The sequence below is a fragment of the Corvus moneduloides genome, chromosome 6, assembly GCF_009650955.1.
Source record: "Corvus moneduloides isolate bCorMon1 chromosome 6, bCorMon1.pri, whole genome shotgun sequence".
NCBI lineage: Eukaryota > Metazoa > Chordata > Aves > Passeriformes > Corvidae > Corvus > Corvus moneduloides.
In genome coordinates this window covers 54371790-54398213 of record NC_045481.1, presented here as the reverse complement: position 1 = coordinate 54398213, position 26424 = coordinate 54371790, and the positions used below count along the sequence as shown (strand labels likewise).

Below are 26424 nucleotides of genomic sequence, written 5' to 3'. Positions count from 1 at the left end.
CAGAAACATACAGTGCTGGCATGGGGAAAGCATGGGGTGCTGCCCCAGGGTCCACATGTGCAATCCCAGGGATGGAGGCTCAGGCCTCTGCCCCAGCTACTGGTGGGCCCAAGGACACAGCATTTCCCAGGTTTCAGATAAATCCCAACAGAAAACTGGCAGCCACAGGGGTGACACCCCTCCCCTGCCTGCACAAGAAGTCCTGTCCTGTGAGCATCACTAAACCCTTCGATGCTCATTTTGCAAAGCAAAGGCACAGGTTTTTCAAATGAATGACAATACGTAGCTTTCCAGGCGTTTTTGTGCAGTATATACTCAAACTACTCATCAGAAATACCATAATTTCTGAAGAATGAGCTGTAAAATAAAGAAATTTTCTTTTTTATTTTAAAGCAATGTTGTTGTACCCACACCAGTAGAAATTATAATTCTAAACCTTCAAATCAAATGGTTTTAAGGAGAAATGTCTGTAGCTCTATTATTTTGTGCATGGATTACAGTAAGTAGTTAAAAATCTTTTTTTCACAGGGCTGCTAAAAGCTCTGCTGCAAAGTCCCAAGTTTTCATATAGTCTACATCTTCAAAGGTAACTGTAGATGATTATGCCACAGTCATTTGGGGTTAATGCTATGCATAAACAAGATATTAAAACCTGACTCTTGTTTAGACTGGTTACAAGGAAGAACATTTTTCAGCTCTGTTGTAGTAGATCAGAAACACAATATAAACAACAGTATAAAGTTTATGCTGATGTTTTCCTAGGTTAGGATGACAAGAACAAAGGAAGAAAGTATACCATAAGGGTAACATCAGCCTACAAGGAAGCATACCTCTTAAGAAAAAGCACCTGTTATTTAAGCTAGAAAGATGTTATGAAGTAGTCTCAGTGAAAACAATTAAAAGGACAATCTTTTAGCCCTTTGAAACTCCTGCCTTTCTTTTCCTATAGTGACACATAATTTCAAGCTCACAAGTTGGAACAGCGTAGATATTAAAGTTAATCACAGAATAGGCAGTGCTGGTTGTCTTTTGATCAGCACAAGATTTTCTACTTTCAATAGGAATGTAGCCACTAAGCCAGACTAATTTGGAGGGCAAGTAATACCCTGTTTTCCATTCCCAAAATCACAGGAGCAGGGAGATGGCAGGGCCAGACACATTGATCAGGGATGGATACCACGAGGGGATGATGGAGAGGGAATTCTGGCACCACTCCTGCCCAGCTGCCAGTGGGAACTTCAACATCCCACTTCTTCTCACAGCCCTGTGTCCTCCTCTCTGTTCCTCACCCTCAGGTCACAGAGAAAACTTGGATGGCGCAACTGTGACCATGAGGAACACCAAAAAAAGTGTACCCTCTAGCTGACAGAGCTCTGTCAGCAAAACCCCTGGTATATATATGCAGCTATACCAACAAAACCGAGCCACATTTGGCAGCAGTTCCTCTAGTACAGCTTTCCCTTTGTATGCATGGGGACATAATTACAGATGTAAATACACCATAAAAGAAAACAAACATATGAAGCAGTAAAAAGCAGACTCTCTTAGTCAGCAATCATGGGAATAATGTTGGTTTATGGCACTCTGAGAATAGGAATAATCCAGAAGGATGGGGCAGTGAGATAGGCCATGGACTGACACAGCAACGTGGGACTGCCAATGCCTCTGGGAGCGCCCTGGAGGAGCCATCACATTTCCGGCGGACCTCAGCAGGGAGCAAGCGACAAAGAGTGCCACCAGTGTTGACTACTTGAAGCCACCCAATGCCCAGATACAGCCTGTCTGTCCCCTTACTGTGATCACTCCCAACCCAGAGAGCAAAGAAGAGCAGCAATGCTGCTTTTCTAACTGAGAGCTGCCCAAAAACGTCAGCTGGAGACACTGGAAAGTGCCCTCAGAGAACACTGGATGCCAAAGCAAGGCTGTCTTTTGTTACTCCTCAGGATTTCTGTGAGAAAGGAAATTAATATTTGTTCAGGGTTTTTTGAAGCAAAAATATGAAATTATGGCTGTGCTGAAGCAAACACTCCAGGTTATGTTTTGGGGGAGAAAAAGAACAGCACCAGTGTTAGTTTTCACAGATATGTGCCAAGAGCTCTCAAGAGTATGTTTCAGATCATCTTTCCCAGCATGGATCTGTAGATCTCTGCTCTCCAGCATGTGTCCCTCTGGTTACTCCGGCTGTGGCAATTACCCAAGAGGAATAAACAGCCAGCACTGGGGCTGCAAGACCCTGAGGGCTCCAGTCCACAATAATTCATTTGGCAGAGCTGCCCTCATCTGCAGACATCAGACTTCCAGATCAGTAGTAAGGATTAATCCATTGAAAACACAGACAGGATTGCTTTGCCAATGATCAAAGAAACAAAACGTTCTGGGCAATATTTCATATGCATACACACACATTTTTAGGAATCAACACACTCCATTACTATTTTTTTTTTTTTTTTAAACACAAGGTAGCACACAGTTCTTCCTGTGTTTTATTGGGACATTAATGTTATCAGTCACACTGAAATCCATGGGAATCACAAAGTTAAAAAATCAAAGAAACCCAAAAGCAGTTCTGAGTCGTAAATGATAGGTTCCTTGGTTGCAGCAATGCCAATTCACCACCAAAAAACAGCCATTGAATGACAGTGGAGAACTGAGAAGCCGCACCCAGACAAGTCAGCCAGAGGGTGATGGGAAACCAGAAGATTAGCTTAAACACCAAACTCTGCTCCAAGGAGAATTTACATGAAAAGACAAAAACAGAAAGAAAGCTACTGTGTTAGTTTTGTATCTGTGTTATGTTTTTTGTCCTTGTAAACTGGACCCACAGTTACCAGAAGAGATTGGAAAAGACATAGTTTCTGAAAGTAGAAACAGTATTTTTGGAAGAAAATGTGCAGGCCAATTTCTACCCTCCCTCTGCCCAGACTTCCCAAAAAATGAAGAAAAACAAAGTATTAAAAAAAAAAAAAAAACAAAGATGCCAAGAGAGTTACAAAAACATGATCCATTTCTGCTGCAGAAAAATCCTCACAGTCAAATTATAGAATACATCTTGAAACATTAGTTTTGGGATATCCACCAGAAAAAGAAAAAAAAATTTAAAAAAGACCCATGGGAGCAATACGTTAGGAAGCAGTCCCATCAAGGAACAAAAAAAAAATCCAAATGAGGGCAGAATATCATTAACCAACAACAGGAGGGATGACACATGAATCACTGTTTTCATAAGGCAAGCTGAGATATAGTCAGGATTAAATTATGATTCATCGTCTCCAGCACAGCGAAGTTTACCAGAATCTGTGAAATACCAAAAAAAACCACTTCTTGATAGTAATTGTCCATCACACAGCCTGGCTCCAGAAGCCTAAGGTTTAAATTCTCTGTGTAAGTCCTGTCAACAGAGGTGGTTGCACCTTCTCTATTGAAGGTTTTATGCAACAATGTCCATTTGCTTCCAGTCATCAACCAAACTGGATGACCTGCGCTGTAATATGTAGATGTTATCATCATGCTCTTCATTAGTCATCCATTCATTTGGAAAACTTATTTTATCAGGTACCTGTATTTCATAGCATGTAAGGGGGCAGACACTGTAGGAATGCAAGCACTTTTGAAGTGTCACAACAAAGGAGAATGTCAATTTTTTTGTAAAAAGCTAATTTTTATCACTGTCATCTAGTCCTAACATCCATTTTACTGTACATAAGAGTCAAAATTTCTTAGTGAAATCATGCATCTGTGGCAAGCATCAACACACATACCTGAAAGGCAACGTGAACAGTGCATTTAAAGAGTTGAGCCTGTGTAAGTGCAAAAACATCACAGGTATGTTACACAGACCCAGGAAGTTTTAAGGCAGTGATGCCGGTTCATTCCCATATATTGACATGAGGTTATGTGGAGCAGCCACAGCTGTTTGGGGATCCTGAAATGCTGCCATGTGTGACTACATGGTGCTTACTTGAGCATGGTGTTTTCAGGACAGAGTAGATAAGGGGCATCACATTTCTTCCTACAGCAAGACAGAGCTAAAGCTGCTTTGGTGCCCCAACTCCCGAACCGCCTGTAAATTTCAGAAAGGGAAGGGATTAACTGGTTCTGGGTTCACAGAGTGCCCAGTGCCCAAGGTGCTGATTAGAACTGGCTTTGTTAGAGAAACCAACAATTTGGGAAGGCAAGTGGTTTGCAGGAACACCTTGGGTCAAGTTGGTGTTGCTTTAGCTGAGCCTGCACCACTGATCCCCTGGGCACCATGCTCCTCCCTCACTGTGCCTGCTCTGCCAAGAGCAGGGACTGGGGAATGGGAACTGTCAGAATACTGGAAGTTTTTATCCAACTGCTGATCAGGAGACCCAAAATCCATCCATCCAATGTGCCTACACAAAGCAGATCAACTGAAGATATGAAGATGTATTTCACTATTACAGTTCCTTAACGTATAGTTCCAACAGCTTTAGTATTCCCCAATTTAGAGACACCAAGAAGGAAAACAGAGAACTGACCTTCACAAAAAGGACGGAGAGAAAAATGTGTGAATCTAAACTATTAAAAAAGAAATACTGCTTAGTTCTCCACTTTACAAATACGATTTTTTTTAAAAAAAACCATTTTGTTACTGAGCCCAAGACCTAATGCTGGCTTGGAATTCATTCTGTTTCCATATTAGCAGAGGTTTCTCCCTCTTCTGCATACAGGTAAACAGTACTGCTTTTATTTCACTGAAATGTGTAACCAGATCTTTATCTGTGCTCCAGTTATCAAGGTTTAGCTTACTAGGAATAAGGAGCTGGCTAATGTCCTAATACTGTATTAGCACTGTGATTAAATACCAATACAACCAGTGCCCCAAAAGCCATATGCACAGAACAGGCTTTGTTGCAGCATCTTTCAAAAGTAAGACATCCTTGGAGCCCACTAAACAGGCTCTGAGCGGTCATAAACCCATGAAAACAGCACAGAAACTCATCTTTTCTACCAAGACAGGGATTTTTTTAATATATTTTATTCCCCACCTCCCCCCCCCCCCCCCCCCCCCCGCTGCTTGGAACTGCTACTTGGATTACCAAAGAGATCAAGCAAGCGATACACTGCATAAAAAAAGTTTTGGACAACTGGCACACCAGGTCCAGAAGGATACAATTTGCATGTTATGAGCTCACCCCCATCAAGGGGGAAAAAAGAAAATTGAGTCAACATAAAAACTAAATCTCAGGTGAAGTTTAAAGGGTACTTATATCAGCTTTGGAAGCAAAAATTTCAAGAAACAGTGCTTTCTTTTGTGTGCAAGTCATACTACAGCCAGGTACTACTAAAAGAAAACTCTCAAACCAGTAGCCAGACAAAAAAAAAGAGAAGAAGAAAAAAAGGCACAGCAACATAAAAAAAAGCTCATATGCCAGGCCAGGTATTTCCATAATGCATTTCTAAATCAGAAAACCTTATGAAAGAAGTCTGGAAGTGACTGCAACTACCACTGAATGAGTCCCTTTCCTTAAGGTACAACCTGTGAGGTTTTACCCCTGCCAGCACAGGGCACTGTGAAGTACATTAAGTTCAAATCCTCCAGCAACTCCCATGTGCAGCACAGATTATCCCAGCACAGGCTGGGAACATCCCAGTCCCTTTGGTGCTGCTCCTGGTGCCTGGTGCAGCTGGGCAGGGCTCTCATGCTCGTACCAAAGCCAGACTGAGCAGACTTCTTCACTGATGCTATCAACTTCAGGGAACTCCTTTTAAACGGGACCCATCAGACAGACCACAGTCTGTGACTGGGGAAAATGGGCTCCTCTCTAGCCAGATCAACCTGCTACCTCAAACTGCCGTATTTAAAACCACACACACAGATCCAGGGAAGATTACAGGGATTTGCCTTGTGAGCACATATCCCAGCGCTCCTGCTGCCACCAATGATGTGCAGCCTTCCATGAGAAACTTTTGCTGTATTTTGTTTGATGGTTTATCTGTCCTCCATGATCAGAATTCCTCCTCCCTCCCTCCACACACAGCAGGGGCTCTTCCACCTCGGCCCTTTGCTGACCACCAGTCCTGCCAGAGACCACAACCAGTACCCTGCCTGGGGGAGCAACACAAGAGAACACTTGAGAAAAACATTAAAAGCCTTGGTAACGAAGGGTTTTCTTACCAGATGCCTTAATGTATAAGTCAGTGACATCCAGAGTAGTTTATTCCTAGTTTTCTGTGATTGACAGGACAAGCTAATAGTTCTAGAATCCTGTTTTCCTCACTGGACAAAAGATGCCATAGGTTTGCATAACAGAAGACTGAAAAATTGTGAAAAGGTACAAGTTAGAGATGTTGAGTTGGCCGCTACAAACCCTCCTTATGTTGCCAATGAATATATAAACAGAGTTTAAGAGAGGTTGCTAGGAAAAAAGTGCACTGGATTCCTAATATCCAGCATATCAGCTAATTATGAATCAACTTTTGCAGAGCCCATTTCCTCAAGGCATCTTGGCAGGCAGTGTATGGCAACACACGAACAGTTCACCTCAGTATTTTCAGGTCAGTGCAGCACCAGGCAGAGAGCACCCTTGCTTTCCAAAAACAGAAGCTGACAGCTCTGCACAAGCCCCTTCCAGCCCATCTTCTGGCTGCTGGGGCAGCTGCTCTTACGTGCCTGCTCCTTTTACCTTTCCTGGCAGGGCCGCTCCGGAGTCACCCCGTCTCGTCTGGCAGCTCTTTGGCAGAGGTCTGATCATCTCCAGCGGGTTAAGAGGTCAGGTGAGTAAATCTGCTTAAGGCAGAGCCCGGCAGGCAGGGGCAAGGATCACAACAAGGACGCTCAGCACGGCCACTGCTGTAACGCGGCTTCACTGCTCCGGGTCTGCAAAGCGCTGGAGTGGGGAGAGAAAACACCCCGTGCTCACAGGCACTACAGGCACAGAGGGAAGAGTCCACCCAGCTCTGCCAGACTGTATGACTGCACAAGCACAGGCACTTCTGGTGTTAAATACAGTAAATACAACCTCCTTGTACTCCCAGACAGAAAGCCCAGATTTTAGCAACAGCTACCAACACAATTACCAGGTGGCTTTCTCCCCTTTCTTGCCTACGCCCTATTTTTCTGATCCCTCTGAGGTTGCACACACCAATGCATCTCACAGCTCAAAGATGACAATTTTACTGCTGGAATTATAATCAAAAGTGATAAAAACAATCTAGAATACAGGCCTGGAGGAGAGAAGAAACAGGTAAAGGCAAAGAAACTGAATGAACAATCAAAATACAATTTTGGTGGAAGAAAGAAGAAGCTTTAGCCCAACTCTCGCTGCCACTCCGATACTTTCTGACAGAAGTTCACAACAGTCTTGTAAGTGACACTGACCAAAACATTCAAGTCACAGTATCTTGAGTGAAATTTTTAAACGTGCTATGCAAGCAAAAAGTTCAGCTGTCTCCACCTCCCCTGAGCGTTGGCAAGGTTATCATTACACTGTCACTGCTGTAAAACAAACCCAGTCATCTACAATTGCACCACGGAGAGATGGCTCTGCAGAAAACAGGGGAGGGACTGCACCTGCCAGGGTGTGCCAAGCGAAACTCGCCATCAGCACAGCACATGACTAAGCACGTATTGGGTATGCCAGAACCTAGCCACTCATCTGAAAATAAAGGCAATTTCTCCTTATCTCCTGCCCTCCCACTAATCTGTGAATACGGGAAAGACAGAGCATTGCAAATGAAGTTTGAGAGCCTTTAAGAAGAAAAAAACCCCAACATGCAAAACACACAGGACAATGACTACAAATACTCTTTGTAAGATTAAATTTTATTAAGTAAGAAATATCAGAAATGTGGATCCCATTTCCAAAAATAGGAGGGGGAATGCAGATACACTTAACAGAGACTCTTCGTGTGTATACTGATCTGTTAGGTAATTAAATAAATAATGTAAATGTTATCTTTTTTTGCTTCATTCTAATTGTGAGAAGTAATATTTATGTCGCCAATATTATTTTCTAGTGATGAGGTCCACAATAATCTATTAGTTTTCATTTTAAATTCCCCAGACCTGGCAAAAAAGAGAAAAGCTCTCACTCATCTGCATATTTTTCCCAAAGAAATCAGAATCATCATTAAAATCATAATAGAAGGATTTCAGCCAAAAGGAAGAAAACACTGTTTGACTTCATCTCCTCCTCCAAAATTAAAAAACACATTTATTTCAGCCCTGTGACTGGCACAATATCCCAGCTAAATATTATTCAACAGACAAAACCCAAAAGAAATGTAGAAAATTTGGATTCCAAACACAAGCTACTCCTTAGTATGAAAAAAAGGTGTATTTTTTTTTTTTTCATTACAGAAACAGTCATTAAAAACAAATGTAGGGAAGGCTTCCATGAACTCATCAGAAGCACTGATCACAGCCTTACAATGCCTCTTGGTACCCAGCAGGAAAGTCAGATAAAGTCATGAACTAACCTGGCTTTGTTGAAGTCCCAGTAACTCTCTCTTGCCCACACTTTCAGTAAATTTTACATGTGGGTTGGCCTACTGGCTGGATAACAACTGATTAGGCAGAGAGGCAAGGAAAACCTTGCCATCCTTTGCTACTTCAGTAGAGCCAATAAAACTGAAAACTAGTGGTTCACATTCTTTGTTCACTAGAACTACTAAAGCAAAAAAACTTGTGATACATCTGCATTAATATTTACCTCTAAATTAAATCTCATGTGCAAATGCAAATCTGCTGTACTATATATGTCATTCCTGGATTTATCTTGCAAATTAACGAACTAAGAGAGATACTTAGATAATTATACAGTTGTTTTCCAGAAGCCAGTGTTCACAGATCTACTGGCTTGCGATTTCAAACGAGCCAAATTGCCTCACAAACATGTATCTTATCGAGTTCTGGGTCAGAATCCACAAAGCTTCACCAGAAAGGGCAGGAGTTTCATATTGAAACTTTGCAGAACCACCTGACCATCCAAAGGGTGCATACAAATGCTCCCTTAGAAAAAGCTGAGTCAAGAAACTCTGTCAAACACAGCATTACATCATTCAAGTATTTTATTGAGCATCAGGTAGAACCTTGGACTTATCTTTGGAAGGGAAAAGCATTGTGAACAACACAAAAATATCTCACCTTGCTCTGAAACAGCCATGTAATTATTTTTGGTCCCTATTAATGCCTGATAAACAAAGTAATTGGGAGACATGTTTTGATTCCATAACTGAGTTTGAAGATGCTTCTACACACAAGTTACTAATACCATCAATCATTAAGCCAGGTAGTAGCTGACAAAGTAGCTATAGACAGGTGTGGTGGTCTATATCTAAATGCATGTGTAAATAAGGCCTTAAGATGTCAAGCTTCTGCATTTGTGATGAAATAGCATCAGAAATACTGCTGGAGCCCTCTGTGTGCATGCACTCAGCAATGCTGGAGTCCTCTGTGTGGATGTGTTCAGCAAACAATCACAACTCCTTCCTCAGCCAAAAAGAAAACGGAGAGAAAGAAAATAACACTGCCCCTTTGCATTTTTGCATAGGTAAGTGTGAGATAAAAACCTTGTGGCTCTCCTTTCCCACATAAACACACAGAGGTGAATGCTCCACTGTGACTTTTCATTCCCAGGTGGGAAGGAAACCCAGAAAGAAACCCTTTTCTCTTAGTGAGGCGCCAGCACCCAGCTCTGCCAAGCTCCCAGTGCCTGACACTGCTCCTCCTGCTCATGCCAGCACCTACTGCACCACATCTCCCTCCCAGGGCTGTCAGCCCCAGGACACCCTAACTCTGCTCTGAAGCACAAACCTGCACTGGCCGCAGTCAGCATCCCACTGAGATGCCGGGAGAGAGCAGCAGGGGAGAGCCAATGCTGCCAAAGGAATAACCCTGCTCCCCTCTGTTCTATTCTATCTTTAACCTGAAAATTGATATGTGAAGTAGTCATCAGAATTACTCCACAGGGGATACTAAAGGCAGTTTTTTCCCCACGACATGCACAAAGCTGGCCTGGTGCACATTAACCTATTTTCCTGTCTGCTTATCTAAGCATCACAGCTACAAATAAGATGTGGCTGACCTGTGGCACTGCATGGTTGTGCCTTCCTGTTCAGTGCAGAGCAGCTCTCCACCCATCACCCCTGTGCTGCAGCTTCAGCTCGGACACCTGCTCCCAAATAAAGCCCAGGTGCCCAGGACAAGGCCCAGCACATCAGTAAATATTTGGCACAATTCCCTTTTTTGTCTCCAATTCCCTTTGCCACACAGGGTTATTTATACATCGAGGCACGAGGCGTGCCTCTGCGACAGGGCAGCATCACACAGTGCTGCATGTCAGCAGTGCAGCAACAGATTCAAACCAATCCCTGTCCCACGACACTTCTACGAGGAAGCAGGTCACAAACTGAGCAATATCCGCTCTGTGCACTGAAAAATGTATGCTATTCATTTCCAGGAAATAAAGTTAACCACCCTAACCCTTCTTCCCTCTCACACACAGCCCCCCAACAACAACAGAAAGATGGTTTCTTTGGTCTGAACAGGTTCACTGGGATGTATTTAGCTCTTTACACAAGTCTTACTCTTCCTAATGCATTTGCTGGGACACCTAATGTTGACTCAGTGCAAGGGCAGAGTTTCAGAGAGTAAGTACAGCAAGAGGTACTTGATTACATCCACAAATTCAGTTTTTGAATGGATCAAAAGTTCGTATTTATGGAGCTTGTGTCCAAGCTTTAACCACGTGCATGTTTCTAACATTCATTCAACCACGTTAATGTTCTGAACACAAATACTGTACAGAGGGGTGGCAGCTGTTACTTCTAAAAATCCCTAGATTGAAATGGGAGGAACCTACACTCTGCATTCACTTTGAAATCTTAAAAGAGGCTCCAGACTTCAATATTCTTCTGTCCCTACAGCCATGTAATTACTGAAACAATTTTCTGAACTGACAGAAACAGCTGGTTGCATAGGTGGTAACCATAGGAATTTGTAGCACTCAGTGAAAGGGGAAAATCAAATACCAAGCAGAAGGCCAGGAGATCAGATCTGAATGAGAACTCGCTCACATAAATTATCCAAGCCCAAATATCACATTCCATCAGAAGTTCTTTCAGTTCACCTAGGATGGAAATGAGACATGGAGAAGTAAGCTCTTGTGTCAGGATGCTCACTCGTTTACTGCCTCTAAAAGGAGAGGAGCAATGGCAATTCAAGCGCACAAGCAGATCCTGTGTCTGACCCACAGCTGGGGTGAATGATGACATGGGGGTGATTAGCACTGACTACATATTTACTACCAAGAAGTCAAGCCCAACACAAGCCCTCTATTTTCTTCTCATCAGCTCAGATTGCTACTTAAAATTACTCCCCAGATCAGCTCAAGGTGCCATAAAGACAATCCATAAAAAGCAGCCTGATAACAAGCACATACAATAGGTAAACCCGTATGAAAGGAAGTCAAACTCACAAATAAGCAGAAACCAAAAAATACCCGGTATCTTGTAAAGTTCTTGTTTAACCAGAGGGTTTCTTCAGCTAGAAAGGGTGTCAGCAAGGAACATTGCATTCCATTATGAATTCCTCCCTTTGCTTTTAGCAACTGCCTTCAGAGCCTGCATTTGTTTCTGTAAATCCTTCTGTGCTGCTCCCTGCATGCATGAGTCTAGAGAGCAAGGGTACTGCACATCCCTAGCACCACTGACAGATGGGGCTCACCTCAGCCAGTAACACAGATTAAGGTCTTTGCAATACACTCTTATCTGATCACACGGGAAAAAGAATTCCACTATCTGCCAAACACGAGTCTTCTCAGAGCGAGAGGAAAATTTGTCTTCTGCTGCATCTTCTGCTTTGCTGTTTACAAAACCGTTTGTATTTTTTTTGCTGGACTCCATCATATATGATTTGCACATTATAGGCTAGGAAAAAAAATCTTGGAAGATTTCAAAGCCTTCCAGATAGCTATGGGAGTCACCTATTCAGGTAAGAAAATGACAAAATATGTTATCTGAACCAGGTATTTTAATGTTCTTAGTCTTCTAAAAGAAACACTATATAACAAAAATATCATAGTTCCAGTGTCTCACCACCCCCACAGCAAAGAATTGCTTCCTGACAGCTAATCTAATCCTGCCCTCTTTCAGTTTAAAGCCATTACCCCTTGTCCTACCGCTACCTGCCCTTGTAAAAGGTCCTCTCCAGCTCTCTTGTAGCCCCTTTTGGTAGTGGAAGGGTGGTCTAAGGTCTGTTGAGTTACCATTAAGAATATTTAAAGTTGATTACAAAACATCCCGGTTTACTCCCAACAAAAATTTCACATGGCTTCGGAAATTCTATTTTGATGCTTGGCGATGGCAGCAATACAGGATGGTGAACTGCACCACCCCTTTGGGCATTACTGCAGTCTAAACAGGCAATAAGCTGCAAGCTTAAAAGGTCTGAGAAGGATTTATCGTGGACTAACGGATCCAAAGAAACTGCTTTTTAGGAAGCCAAAACTCCACAACACACACTTACAATGTCAGGCACAGTCATTTTAAAAGCTGAATTGGTAATGTCCCCTTGGCTGAATGCAGCCATTGGAGAAACTGCTGCCGTTATTTCTCCGGGCCACGGCGGAGGAGATGCCAGAGCCAAGAACAAAAGCTTAAATCTAGTCCACATACTTCCATCACACAGTTCCTTAAACCAACTGCCTCGCCAGGTTTTGCCATCACAGTTCTAAGAGGCCAAAAGCAAGAAGAAACAAACCCAAGTTTCCTCCTAGTTACATCAGTGCTACTGGGACATTGAAATAAGGACAATCAGTATTTGAACTGAATATAAGCTAGGGCAGCAGCGTCTTCTAATTTGTGTTGTGGTACCACCTACCTTTCCCAACACAGATGGGGTTGCTATTGTTCCTCTCCCCACAGTAAACTGCCCACAGAAATTTGGAGGAGATAATAAAACCCCTGAAAACATAACCCCCACCAAACACAGGGTTATCAACCCAGAGCAGGAAGAGGGCTCAATGGCACACACAGCTCAGATTTAAGGACAAGTCTGAAGTTTTTTCCTTTCATGGAACTAGGAGTCTGAAGATAATTTTGGGGAAGTTTTTACTTGCTTGTAAATGTAACTATGCATAGATGAAAGAGTTAGTCATCTTGTCCATGTCAAAAATAAACACAGCAATTTCCAGAATGTGTCACAATACGATATTAACTGTGTGTCTGCACAGTCACTGAATCAGTGGACACTTAATAGCCTTAGTTTATAATATCTGTATTTTCTGGAATCAGTCTAATGTACTCTGAACTACTAATACCACTTCTGAAAGAGTCAGTTTGCTGTATAAACACCTCTAAAACTGCTCCCAGTGACAAGAGCCAGTGTGCCCTCCCTGCACAGCTGAGCTGCCCAATACAGAGCAGAGGCTGCGCTTTACAAATTCACGGGCTCCTCACACAGAAGGAGCTTGAACAGGAAAGGTGCAGCCAAGAATTTGCTCACACACAAAATGCAGATGCCAAATTCCTATTATACAGGTACACATCTATTATAAAGATGCATGCAAGCAAGGCTGCCAGCAGCCCAACACATCAACCCCTCAGCGTTTCTGTAGCTCCTTTACTCCGGATCCAACACGTGAGCAAGCTGAGAAAACAGGACCATTGGGAGGCAGATCTGAATTTCAGTCACCTGAAATTGTCTTCATTTTAAGAGAATCAAAACACACCATGCCCCTAAGAAGCAAAGCCTCTTCCACTAAGAAAGAGAGCTTTTCTGCTGATGCCAGGGGAGTCAAAGTGAGGTGAAGGAACAGATACAGGTTACCAAGGACTCACAACAAATGTCACAGCCACGTGGAAGAGTCCGGATGGGAAATATATAGCATTTGAAAGTTTTCCCTTGAGTTTTCAAGATACTAATTATACAATACCAGAGCAGTGAGACAGCTGGAGCAGATACAAGGTATGTGCTAAAAGAGGTGAAAGACTTAAAGCATACTCATGGAGAAACTGGATAGCAATCACCTCTCCTATTTTATGGTTTCTTACACTTAAAGAACATCTCCACCAAACACATAGGCTCTCTCATCTCCACGAGAAATGGGATGTCGACACAAGACTAGAAAACCCTGCTTCAGCATATCTTAGTAAAGACAAAACCTTTTCAGATCATACTTACTTCTAGATGAAACTGAAGGAAAACTGATCTCCCCACAAAGAGCAGGACCCTGATGTCAGGGATGTGGTACTGCTATACAACTTCAGAACAACATTAAGGCAATTAAGAACAAACAAACAAAAAAGCAATTCAGAGTGAAACAGAGATAACTTCCCATTTCTGTATACTTCTCTTTACACTTGTTGGTTAAGAATTCACCTGATTTTACAGACAGGGCAGGAAAAGTAACATCACTTGCTGCAGACCACATGGCAAGAGGAAGCGGAATGCAGCATGCTTCAGTTTCCCTTCAGAACTTCATTTCTCCACCACACACTCTAAGATACAATATTTTTTCCTAGTACTATGAAGAGAACAGCACTAAGAAATGTCGAACAGCATTTTAAAAGCTGTATTTGTCAGGTATCAACACTAAAGGTCTGTTTAGCACAGGAAAGGACATATTGCAGCAACAGTGCTGAAAAGGAGAACTGAATCAAACATATGAGTCAAATGCCGCGTCACAAAGCAGCCTCCCAGCACACAGACCTGCAGTACACAGGAACCAAGATGTAGGAAAAGGACTGAGAATTTAGCAACCCAAAGTTTTAGGTGAAAAAGACCCTTGTGCCTGTGCTGTAAGGCAGCGTGTCCACTCACAGCAGCTGATCTATGGAATACTGGTGTCTTTTGGTGTGTGTTGTAGGTGACCCCATCATCCCAGCCCTGTGCTATTGCCACCGCAGTCTGTTCTATCTGCCCGAGGGGAAGGCAGCAATGATAAGGAGGAGGTGGGGCAAGATTCAAGTCAGGGGAGTAAAATGGCTAATTACTCCTTTGAGCAGCAAGCAAAATGGTTAAAAAGATACATTTTATATTCTAAAGCTTGTATTTTCAAGCAGAGAACTGTAAAATTGTATGTTTTCCCTATTTCTAGAGAAGTGAAACATGACAAAAACTGAGACTGCCGTAAGATTCAGGCAGAGTAAGACTTAAGATCAGGGACATGCTGAGAGTTGAGTCAACACAGTTTTAATTCTTAAAACCTTTACTGACCTCATAATACACAGAGGAAAGCTGTGTAGTATCTCTAGAGTCAGGAGCAAAAGTCTATTGATGCTTCAATGCGGTACTTTAGGAGCAAATTTCTCAAATGCATCCTCTAGAAAGGATAAACGCCACTGTTTTTAGAGAAACACCCAGACACCTCAAACTAAGCATAAGTGGGCATACACTTTAACTTAGAGTGCCTGTGCCAATGATAACAGACACGAATTCCAGTTCTGTTGTCAGATAATCTGTTTTCCACCCCTGTAATATAATTAGCACCCAACATAAAGTGGCAAAATGAGGGAAGCAAGATGCCCTCTTTTCTCCCAGATCAAGGCAGTTCATGAGCATCAATTAGATGTTAATGTCCCTGGGAGGCAAGCGTGACAAGTCTTATTAAACCATTTTAAAGATTAGGACACTGAGTCATAGGGAGATTAAGAACTTCCTCAAAACCAAAAGGAGAGTCAGAGAGGGGGCAGCTACACCCCAGCAGAGGACTGCGCTGCTCCACCTTACTGCAAGGTTTAGAGTCTCTAAAGCAAAAAAAAATTTAAAAAAAATAAATTAAAATAAATTTAAAAAAAAAATAAAAAGAAGGCCACGCTCCCATGAAGCCTCCTGGCCATGCCAACATGCCTCCGTTTTGACCTGCAAGGGACCATCCCTAGGTACAAGAATGCAGTCCCGTTTCCACGCTCAGATCTCTTTTTGGCTGAAGGTACCAACAAGGCTGCCAATTGTAAACAGTTTTTAAAGTCGACAGAGACCTCCAGATATTTCCCAATTAAGACTTTTTGATACTGGTTCAACTTTACAGGCATAGGGGCAAATAAATCTACAATCACCAGTCCACGAGCCAGCTATCTGAATTCAAGTCACATGCTGAATTTACACATGAAAAACGGAATGAACGTGACAAGACAATCACTATCACAGGTTAACAAACACTTCAAAGCGCGAGGAGAAACTCAGCAGATGCCATCCTCAATTAGCCCAAAAGGTGAGCAGAGAAGGATGTTATGCTGATTAACACACTCATTAGGACGCGTCCACACTAATAGCCCGCTCCAGTGCTGTAACACATTTGGAAAGCACTCGGCTGCCTTAATCGCAAGGTACTCACGGTGCGAAAAGATTATTTTGACTTTTCCTGTGTGGCCGTCCGAGCCAGCGCGGCGTCAGCGTCCGGGACGCGCGGGGCAGGTACAGCCCTGGGCTCGGACAGCGCTCCGGGAGGGCTCCGGGAGGGCTCGGGGAGCCCCGCGTCCGGACCCGCCAGTGGGGCACTGCCCGGCACGGCCCGGCTCCGCGCTGCCCGGCACGGCTCGGCACGGCTCGGCACGGCCCGGCTCCGCGCTGCCCGGCACGGCCCGGCTCCGCGCTGCCCGGCACGGCTCGGCACAGCCCGGCTCCGCGCTGCCCGGCACGGCTCGGCACGGCCCGGCGCCGCGCTGCCCGGCACGGCTCGGCTCCGCGCTGCCCGGCACGGCTCGGCACGGCCCGGCTCCGCGCTGCCCGGCACGGCTCGGCTCCGCGCTGCCCGGCACGGCTCGGCACAGCCCGGCTCCGCGCTGCCCGGCACGGCTCGGCACGGCCCGGCTCCGCGCTGCCCGGCACGGCTCGGCACGGCCCGGCTCCGCGCTGCCCGGCACGGCTCGGCACAGCCCGGCTCCGCGCTGCCCGGCACGGCTCGGCACGGCCCGGCTCCGCGCTGCCCGGCACGGCTCGGCTCCGCGCTGCCCGGCACGGCTCGGCACAGCCCGGCTCCGCGCTGCCCGGCACGGCTCGGCACGGCCCGGCTCCGCGCTGCCCGGCACGGCTCGGCTCCGCGCTGCCCGGCACGGCTCGGCACAGCCCGGCTCCGCGCTGCCCGGCACGGCTCGGCACGGCCCGGCTCCGCGCTGCCCGGCACGGCTCGGCTCCGCGCTGCCCGGCACGGCTCGGCTCCGCGCTGCCCGGCACGGCTCGGCACGGCCCGGCTCCGCGCTGCCCGGCACGGCTCGGCACGGCCCGGCTCCGCGCTGCCCGGCACGGCCCGGCTCCGCGCTGCCCGGCACGGCCCGGCTCCGCGCTGCCCGGCACGGCCCGGCTCCGCGCTGCCCGGCACGGCCCGGCTCCGCGCTGCCCGGCACGGCTCGGCTCCGCGCTGCCCGGCACGGCCCGGCTCCGCGCTGCCCGGCACGGCCCGGCTCCGCGCTGCCCGGCACGGCTCGGCACGGCCCGGCTCCGCGCTGCCCGGCACGGCTCGGGTCCGCGCTGCCCGGCACGGCTCGGGTCCGCGCTGCCCGGCACGGCTCGGGTCCGCGCTGCCCGGCACGGCTCGGCACAGCCCGGCTCCGCGCTGCCCGGCACGGCTCGGCACAGACCGCCCGGCCCCGAGCGCCGCCGCCCGCGGAGCAGAGCCCGGCTCGGGGCGCTCCCGGCAGCCCGCGGAGGGACCGCCGTGCCCGGCGCCAGCCCGCGGGTCCCGCTCCCGGCCCCGCTGCCCCTCCCGGCCCCGCCGCACCTGCTCCGCCTCTGCCCCGGACCCACCGGCTGCGGCGCCGCCGCTCCTCATGCTGCCGGCGCGGGCTCAGCGCGGCTCGCCGGGCTCGGGGCGGGGCCCGCGGCCTCCCCGCCCGCCCCGGCCCCGGCCCCAGCCCCAGCCCCAGCCCGGCCCCGGCCCGCCCCGGCCCCAGCGCCGGCCCCGTGCCAGCCCCGCCGGGCGCGGTGTGCCCGCGCAAGGTGCGCGTCCCCCGCTGTCCCCATCGGGGCTGCTGTGTGGCTTTCCCGCGGCCGCGCCTGTGTTTGCGGGCCCCGAGGGTCTGGCCCCAGCGGGACGGAGCAGCCGCCGCCTGCCACGGGACAGCGCGGCATGGGGAGCTCGGGGCGCTGGCTGTCGGCTGCTTAAGTTCTGTGTTTGGGGAAGCGTAAATGTTGTCACATATTCGGCAGGTTCAGAAAGGTTTCGGTCAGCAGGCAAATAGAAAAGCGCTGGGGAGAAAGTTTCAAGATCAGCTCACAGCACTGACGCTGTGACTCCCCGACTCCCATCAACAGGAACATCTTGCTGGCGGCAGAAGTGAAGTTGCATGAAAAGAAACAGAGCAAAACAATCAGGAATCACTCGAAGTGCTGCAACAGGGAAGGCAAATGAGCTAAAGCTCATATCTGCTAATCTAAAGGCTTGACGAAAGCCCCAGCAGGCCCAATTTATCGGTAACCTCAACCGGTCATACCTATTTTGACGTGCCACACAGTCACTACACTTAAGTGACGCTGCAGAAGGCTGTGGCAGAACAAAGGAGCGGGACCCTGGGCTGCCACGACATGAGCTCTGACCCTTTTCACACTTGAGCCAAATTTGAAGCGGCTTGGGATAAGGTGGAGAGAAAACAAGTGTGAATGTGGCCCTTTTCATCCATGCACAGCTGAATGTAACATAATCTCCAATGACCCAAGTGGTTTAGCCAACTCTCTAAAATAATTTGTTGATCTTAAGGAAGGAATTTTGTTGTAGAAAATACCTCTCATTTGGGTTGAAATTTGTCTTCCAGTTTTTTGCATCATGCTTGGCTGAACCCAAGTTTTACTCAATCATTAACTTTGAATTGCAGTATGTTTGTCTGCTTATTTAACTTCAGGAGATTAACTGTACTTTTTCCTCAAAGTGATAAAAGCAAGAATATAGAAATAGTGGTGCATACAATTTCCCTGTTATCTAAAAGACTTATCATCTTTAGCAGCCTTGGGGAAGGCAAAAACAAGGAATGAGAAAATCCTCTTGGCAAACTTCCAGGAGAAAAATGATCTGTAGTTAGCAAAGGGGGATGTGTGTACAAAAGAAATCATATTTATATGATTTTTACAAAGTCTTGCTAGTTTCAGTCCACCACTGAGAGCCAGAGAACCCAAAAAATATGAAGTCTAAAGAATTTAGCCCCTACTGGGAAATATTCCAAAACTTCAGTCTTTAGGATAGATGGTCCTTTTTGGTTAGGAAAGATGGTTACAGCACTGGTCTCCCACATGTCTGTTCACCTTCCCAACTGTCCTCTTCCCTCCATGACTCTCAGAAAAAGTTAATAAAAGTTAATAACCAAAATTTATCTGCATCGTCGGGGGCTGCATGAAGACCACCAGGAACCTTGCTCTTTATTAACTATAATTAGTGTATTTACTCATCATCCTTAACTATTTGATCTTTGAAAGTGGCTGAAAGATGAATGTATAATTCACACTAATCTTAACTATTATCACAACCATCTTTAAAAATTATGTTTCATTAGATGTTACTTAACCAGAATTAAGAAATTCTTTATTCACAGTCACACCTACCTCCAAAGGAAAACATAACTGAGATACAGTCTAGTCACTCTGGGCTAAGATGAACACACATCAGTTAAAGATTAGATTAAAAACATTCATCAGGAACCACCAATCTGGCATTACTTGGGGCTCTGTGGGATATCCTAGCCCACCCTTCCTTCTTTGAGGTGTGGGACCCACAAGCATAAAGGGAAATAGCAACTTCTCCGGGTGCTGCACAGCCTCCCCTTCCCCTGAGAACAAGTTCCTAACCCTTGTTTTTAACAGTGCAGCTGCTTTGTAATTTTTTTGTTCAATCCTATCCATTGAAAGGATAGGAAAAAGGAATAAGAATAGTCCTTACAAAAACCATCCAGCCTTATCAAGTGGTATAAAGCCATGCCTGCTAACTCTGCTGTAGGATGTTGATCCCTCTCTGTGGCTGGCGATGTGCAGCGCTCCCTTTCCTGACGTGTGCAAGCCTATCTATTCAAATTCTTGTAAATGGAATCCTATCTACATATCCAGCACAACAAAAGCCCTTCTTGTGGTATTCAAACAACTTGTCTGATCCTTTCTGAGGAACTGTGGATGTCTTCAAAGTTAACTGATTTTTTCATACAAAAGAGGTGGCCTGGCTCTCAGGAGACCATGCTGAGCTCCCTCTTCAATTATTTATTTCCTTTATGACTTTGAGAATTCATCGTGTATCAGTTTGTGGTCTATAGGGTGCAGGTAATAAGAATTCCTTCCCTTGTGGAGGTTATGAGGGTGAAACCCCTGTTATGAGGGTGAAACGTTGACATTCTGCTGCATCATATGAAAGGCCACTATGGGTGGCTTGGTATTTTCCTGCTCTTGGTTTGAAGTTGCTCATCATACTCATCTCTGGTGAGGATCAGTAGTTAAATACAAATTTTCATGTTCTCTTCCTTCATTAATGCTTTTTGGTTTACATCAACATAGAAAGCCATTAGAGTGGTTCTTTTAAAGGAATTTTGCTTTAGCGTGAGGAAAAGAAAACAGATCTAAGGAAAGGAAGCTGGATTCTTTACGTGGGAGCATATACTTTTCCTGGAGCTTGGAATAGCTGGATTTTCTTACCACATGTGCAGGAAATAGCTCTTCCTACCCAATCCTGGGTGTATCAGATAATACCCTTAGCATATAAAGGAACTATTCTATTGTGAGACACCTTCTAAACAACATTTCTGTTCAAGTTTCCAAGCACATTAACAGATTTACACAGGTCTATTGCAGAAGAGTTCAAAACACTTTGGTTCATTAGAAAAAGCAGACAGAAGTACCTCTGAAGCCTGCACAGCTAATTTTCTAGCCTTCTTCCCACGGGAGACTCCAAGTTCATTTGTTAGGGAAGTTTGGGGATGGGTCCTTCATCATCCCACCTTCCTCCCGTGAGCAGCTTCTCACACACTCAGTGCTTCTGCTGCAGAAACAGGAGGGAGCTTCTCCCACGCTGCCAGGGTTTGTGTTTGCCCTGTGTTGTCTCTGTCCTTTAAGAGCTTTAACAAACCATCCCTCAGCACACCTGGTCAGTAACACACCCCTGAGCTGGTAGCATTAGTCCTTCTTCCCTCAATGTGAAGATTGATGTTTGGGGTTTGGGCATGTGTGTGGGTGGTTTTAGTTTTTCCATGTGTATTTTCTCTGCCTTTTTAACAAACAGGAGCTAGAGCTTCTGTGATGCAGATTACTGACACAAATCTAGGAAATTTCACTCCTTGGGTCACATGCCTTTGCTGGCTAAATCTCCCTGAGGCTAAGAAGGATTTTACAGTTGTGAAATTTCTAATAATACACCAAATATGGGCACAGGATGATATCTTGCCCCTCGTATTGTTCAACATTAATTGATTCATTCCCTAAGACACTTTGCTAAATGCAATTTCACAGAGAGAGGCCAGCTAGCCAGCACCAGCCCCTTCAAAATCTTCAGCTCAAGAATCAAAAAAATTCCTGATTTTGAACACAGAAGAAATGAGCCTCTCAATCTCTAGGATAACTCTAATTTCAGTAAGGCATGGAATTATGGTCCCATATTTATTCCTATAATGGAGTCACATCTCAGTGTCATTTTATTTCATTAAGGGATAATGTCAGCGCTGGTGATGTTGTAATTACAAATCATGGAAACATTTTTAGAGTTCTGGAAAGCAACAGTCACAACCTTAAGAAGTTTCAAACCTCTCATGGGGCACATATCGTCTTGTAAGGTGTGTTTGAATTTTGAGAAGATTTGACAGATAATCAAAAGAGGTGGACATTATGAAGGGTGGAATAAACCATTCTTACAAAGGGTTACATCTTTTTCTTTCCTTCTTGTAGCCAGTCTTTTAGTCAGCTGTTAAAAGATTAAGTCTTTCATAAGGGTATGTTTTCATTGTTACCCTTAGGAATACCACTAAAAGCCTTTATTTTATTCATGTTGAGTCATCAGAGTTTACTCCACAGATATTTTATATTTTCATTTCTGACACTTGGGTTTGTGTGCTCAAAAGAATAAAAAAAGAAGCTTTTGATTCTTTGATTTGCAGAAGTCGGTAGTCTGAGAAATACATGAGAGATATCAAAGCCATGGAGCTGCTTCTGTTGAAATAAATGTCAACATCTCACTGACTTCAGAGAGAAAGGGATCAAGTAATTAAGTGTTGTTTTGCATGGATTCCAATAGGCTTTGGATCAGGCCTCATTTCCCCAGCCAGTGCTTGCAGCTTTGCTGCTTTGGATTGTGCTGACAAACGACTCTCTGTAAAACTAACCCACCGAGCTCAGCAAAGCTGATAAGATTTCCTTCCTGCACTGCTGTGCTAACACCTTCCCTGCAAATGTGCTCTGACTTTGGTCATACTTGATTTCAGATTAAGACTTTGCAGAGAAAAATGAAACTTCAATGTGATAAAGTGATAAAGGAATTTAAGTTAATGTTCACTCTTCCAAGCCAAGTGGTTCCATGCTGTGTGCAGCCGGGAAATAGATTCTGCTTTGTTGGGGTGCTAAAACATCTGCATGAGCCAGTAACTGCCAGCTGCTTGAAGGATTGTCACAGATTGTATCAGGAGAAAAATACAGGAAATTTTGTGAAAAAAGGAAAAAAAACCCCAAACACACAAACAATAGAAATAACTCACACACCTGCATGGAAACAGTTCCTAGAATGTGACTGCCAGTGAGTAAGGGGAACATTCTGTAAACATATTCTTAATACAAATTAGCTTTTCTGTATGTGTTGTCAGCAAGAACCTGAGATTATTTCTTGTCTGTGGGAAACCTTCTGTCAGAGACAAAGATCACTTTCCACATGCTTTGATCTTAGCATATTAAATCTTAGCAGAGACTTTATTTAATTAAATGTTATTTATGTTTTGTGGGTGTTACTGAACAAAGACTTCCCTGAGTGTCATTAATGGAAGAATGACAGAGAGTTTGAACCAGGGAGGACCATCACAATAAGTCTGAATGCAGAGATATTTTAGGGAAATCCCTGTTTCTCAGACAGCTGAACACAGACATATTTGCCTAACTCAAGATGAAACCACAACACTTCTAAGTGCCATCCTTCCAGTCTCAGATTCTCATCCTTCATTTTTAAGTTAAACGCTTGTAGTTAGTCTGTGCTGCTGAAATTTTTTCTTTAATGACTGTGACTCCATACACGTGAGCAAACCCATGTTAGAAGGTCAGTGCTAAATCTTGGGGAAGGAGGTACTTTCCTTGGCAATGCCAGAGTTTACTTTGGGAGATTCTGGTGACTGATCATTTGCTGTGCTATATTACACTGTATTAGAGGAGAGGTGACCTCACTTCTCATGCTCAGCCAGGAAGGAATGGCTAGGAAGAAGATACAGTCCTTTTTAAAAATTATCTAGCACAAATGTTTCTGACTTGCTCTATGGAGATAATAGAAAACAACCAGCAACTGCTGGGCATGAGCTTTGTCTGTTATACATTACTATCTGTCCTGACAGCATAAAATTAATAAATTATATGTATTCAAACCCCCTTTGTTTAAAAAATAAGGTTGCTAAGAAACAAGAGTTATGCACGTTTAATGCCATTTATGGATTTTCAAAGGATCCTGTCAATAGGAGGGGAATAACTGAGGACCTACAGGTTGCACATAAGTTTTGCTCATTAAAGTACTTCAGCAAGAAGTGTTGATAATTATAAAAAATAGGTTTACCTATAGGTTTGCATTTCAGTATGATTTATATATGTTACAGATATTGTATTTGTAAACTTTGTTCAAAACTGAGCAGTTGTCATGGTCCAGGAGTTAAGAGGGTATGCCCAGTGAAATGTGTATATTGATATTTTTCACTACTATTCTTATTGTTGACAGAGAAAATTCATCCAGCCCCATACATTTCACTGCAGTCAGCTCTATGCCCATTTAAACCAGTAACCAACTTTTCTTCTGAACTTGCTCAACTACCAAAAAAAAGAGGAAAAACAAAAGAAGAAAAAGAAAAAAAGAAAAAAGTATGACAAATGGCAGCACAGCGACACAACTGCTAAGCCTGAAGGTGTTCCTGGCACTGGCAGGCTGCCCACAGTACAGACACACAAGAGACTTTCCCCTAAACCTGGTGTTACAAAGTTGAGAGCTATAGGTCTCTAATCACTACCTTAAACTTAGGAAAATTATCCTCAAAAGATTGCACTTCTTGCTGGGTGAAAATACGACCGTGTTCTCAACCTGCTACTCAGGAATACGCTCTTCAAAGTTTAATTGCTTTTTAACTACTCACCGCAACTCTAGGGGTTTTCTTTAAATTTTGTATCCATCTACAGCAGCCCTGAAGATTTCTCTTTCTTATCTGATCACAGAAAAAAAAAAAAATGCAGCTTATTCCTGTTTCCAGCCTTTCATCCCTGGTTTCTTAAATGGAGCCTAAAGCCATTTACCTGTTTAACCTTGTGGGATAATTAAGTTGTTCAAGCTTGGTCAACTTCAGTTTTCCCAGTTAAACTGGCCCCGTGCCAGCATTGTCAGTTTTCCATAAACCTGTAGGGAAGGTTTACATAACATCTCTGCTCCCAGGGAAGCTCAGCGCTGCCTCACTGATGCAGGCCACGCACGTTCATCGGTGCTGCCAAAACCCCTCTGCCGCGTCCGGAGTGGCTCAGGAGGGTACAAGCCTCTTCAGCACTGCTTATGAGAGGGAAAGCCTGTGCTACAGCCCACCTGGCACAGCAAAACAAGGTTTTTAGCAAGCATTTGACAACGTTGAGACCATGTGTGGAATAAGGCCATGGTCATTCTCCTCCCTGCTGTAGTTTTGGGGATGTCAAGGATGCTGCAGCTGCTGCCTCCCCTGGGATGCCAGGCTCTGCAGCACCACGTCTCCTGCTACCGCTTGGCCATTAGCTTAGTACTTGGCAAGGAGGTGCCACCAGCTCCCAGGGTAACAGCAGGGCTTGTTGAACAGCCTCCTTTCCCTTCCCTGGCTTTCCTCAGCTCACGCCATCTCACCGGATCACAGCACAAGCAATATTGCTCCTGACAACCTGCAAAATATTTTTATGAACTTCATCGTTTAGTGTTTAAACATGTCACGTTAGCAACTTCAAACAAACAAGCATAGCTTGCAGGGAGACCTTTTCAGACTTGCACCATCTGCCAGTAGATTTCCTGTGTCAGTGCCAGCATTAAAAAAAAGTGTTCTCTAATTTAAAAAAAAAGGTCCCGTGCATCTGCAAATGTGTCAGCAGGGCAGATGGCATCCCTTCCTGCTCCTCTACACCCAGAGTTTGAAACAACAGCTCTCAGCTAGTGGAGGAAGAGCCTGAATACACCGAGAGCAAAACCACTTAGACCTGCCTGGGATGGCAACAGGAGCGCTTGGGGAGAAAACAAAGCCTGGGCACAAGAGCGTTTCCTCAACAGCTGAAATGAAGATTAACAACGCCACATTCCCAGGGGAAATCCTGTTGAGCAGAAACTTAGTCCATCATCTCGCTGCAGGATTGTTCCGCGTTGCTCACAGAACTGGCGTTTCTTTTAAGTGCCCTTCATCTGGCAGTATTTGCAATTCACACATGGGGTGGACCTGTGAAACTCAGCGCAGCTCATAAGCCTTCTTTTGCCGTTCAGCCTTCCTGATTTGCAAGCGCTTCCTTCTGCATGTGAAGTGCTCCTTTTAGCTCCCTATACTGCATCCTTGCAATTTCTTAATGAGCAGCAATTATGCTGCTCTTTCAAGATAAGCATCTGCCATCACCCATTCACCAACACACTGTTTAGCAATGTATAAGATAAAGACTAAAAGGCATTTTCAGAATTAAAAAAAAAGTCAGTTTGAAATGTTTCCACGGGATTTAAATGGTTTATTTACTTCCTGGTGATCAAGAGATCACTGGCCTTTTACTTTTACCCACAAATATTTGTTATCAGATGGTAAGCAAAAGTTCAGTTGTACATGGATAATTCATATTAAATTTCAATACAATATGAATGCTATCCAAAACTGTTTCAGAGAATGGTTTATTGTGAAACTCCACAGATGAAACTTCCTTATTAAAAAAAAAAAAAAAAAGTTCTGCATTTCGAGCAGATTCCCATTTTAATGAATTGAGTTAAAGAGCTTGGTTTCCTTCATGCCACTTCTCTTGTCATGTACTCCAGGCAGTGACAGAGCAGGGCTTTTTTCGTAGTGCACAGTATTAGGATTTTTAGCAAGCACGTACATTTCGCTGTGTGCTCGTGGAGAGAAAGTTTATATTTTTGTATTTTTTATTTCACAACATATCCAGACTTTGGAAATTTGCCCACTCTTGCCTTCTGTTTTGCTTAAAACATTAGTCTACAAAGCACCAATAAGCATCTTAAACTAAACTAATGTTTGCATGTCATTATTTATAAATGTGTAGGTGCTTGCCTGGAGGCAAAGGAGCCCATGATCTTGCTACCATGTACTGTTATTTATATGTAGCCTTTT

The 26424-nt window shown here is 44.8% G+C and overlaps 1 protein-coding gene across 6 annotated transcripts in view; it reads right to left on the bottom strand.

The window, feature by feature from the left end:
• MICAL2 (microtubule associated monooxygenase, calponin and LIM domain containing 2) overlaps positions 1-17773 on the bottom strand; it is a 118057-nt gene extending 100284 nt beyond the window's left edge. For 5 of the 6 annotated variants that reach the window (XR_004240640.1, XM_032111133.1, XM_032111134.1 and 2 more), the window contains exon 1: positions 17685-17773. The gene's annotated coding sequence lies outside the window, so the exon portion shown is untranslated. Of the gene's footprint in view, positions 1-6647; positions 6836-17684 lie in introns of those variants that run through there. The other variant, XM_032111132.1, reaches the window with a different exon arrangement.
• Between the last annotated feature and the right edge of the window lie 8651 nt (positions 17774-26424).